Here is a 1,549-nt window from a genome sequence, read left to right on the forward strand (position 1 = left end):
TTTAAGGGCTTGTGGAAATTTGGCTTGTTGGTGAGTGCTCCATTTTGCATTCAAAGCAGTACTACTCAAGCTCATTCTTTTAAATGCAAAGCACAGCAAAGACGCTTTTTTTTTACCTGCTTTGCCTGCGGTGTTAAAGGATCTTAAAGGAATCAGAAGCATCCAAAGAATCACAAAGCAGAGCAGATCAAATGCAGCCAACCTACACTACTAAAGTTACTCTGCAGACATGTGTTTATAAACCACTTAAGAAACACATGAAATGTTGGAAAACAAAGCACAAATAATGTACCTTTTAGTTATCACAAACAGCCCAAGCTGCAATACTCACCTTCACTGAAATGCTTCGTGTTGTGATTAGTGCATATCGAAAAAAGAGATGGGAAGTGTATCCAAATTAAATATATCCAAGGTTCACAACCTAAAAGTAGTTGGGCAGCAACTACTAAGATATATTAGCTGCTAATTAAACATTGTTGTTCCTTTTAATTTTACTTTCTGCTAAAGATCTGTCCTTTATTGGGTTTAGACTTTGTCACGACAAGCTATGTAATTATTGTGCATTGTGATACACTTCTGACACCAACAATGACTTGACCATGACAATGACTATTATTAAATCCTGAAAAAATAACATTAGTTTTTTTTTAAACCATGGTAAATGTTCTGTTTTAGGCTTGAATTCATTTTCAGGTTATTGCACGATTGACAGGGGAAAACAATGCTAAGATGCATTTGTAAAGTTTTTCTTATCATTTTCTGTTGGAGCAACAAATAAGGAAATGTTCTGTCCCTCCCCAAACTATCCTAAAGCTTTATATAAGTTTTTATCAAATATCAGTCCTACCTTGCATTATTTCTCATCTGTTTCAGTACATTTGCTACCCTACAAGCAGATATAATAAAAGATTAGCATTTTGGTAATGCTTGGTACACACTTCCAAATTCTGTTGCCTGAAATTTTTAATTAGTGATCATTTTGGATGGACTACTGCTATGCAGACAGGCTGCTCGACTGTTTTGTCCTATAAAAAAGGGAAGGACAAGTGAGATCAACCTGCTGCAGGGACACAGCAATAAAAATAGCCACAGTCTTGGTTGCTATCAGGTTAGAGATCCAGAGCAACCTCTTCCACAATACCAGCACACCCCTGTACTCCAGTTTTTCACCTGAGATAAGTGACTGAGATAAGTGACTATAATAACCAGGTCAATGGGGACTTTTAATTGATAACTAACTGTGTTTTAGTAAAATTACCTGTTAACATATCACCCTCTCAGCACCCGTCTGATTTTTATCTATCATTTTTCTTTCTTTTTAACTACAGCATTTCACAAATAAATCACCCAATATAACAATTTGCTTTTCTAGATATGGCAGATGACAACACAGTTCAGGCAGTTCACTTAGCAAAAAAAATTATCAGCTTGCAAGGGATAATTTACTTTGCATGGTGAATAAGGTAAAGTACATCATACTTTTACCTTTACTTTTTACCCTTATGAATGTCAAACAAAATGGGGATGCTATGGGTAGTTTAACTGTTTT

This window comes from Pyxicephalus adspersus, chromosome 8 (genome assembly GCF_032062135.1).
Source record: "Pyxicephalus adspersus chromosome 8, UCB_Pads_2.0, whole genome shotgun sequence".
Taxonomy (NCBI): domain Eukaryota; kingdom Metazoa; phylum Chordata; class Amphibia; order Anura; family Pyxicephalidae; genus Pyxicephalus; species Pyxicephalus adspersus.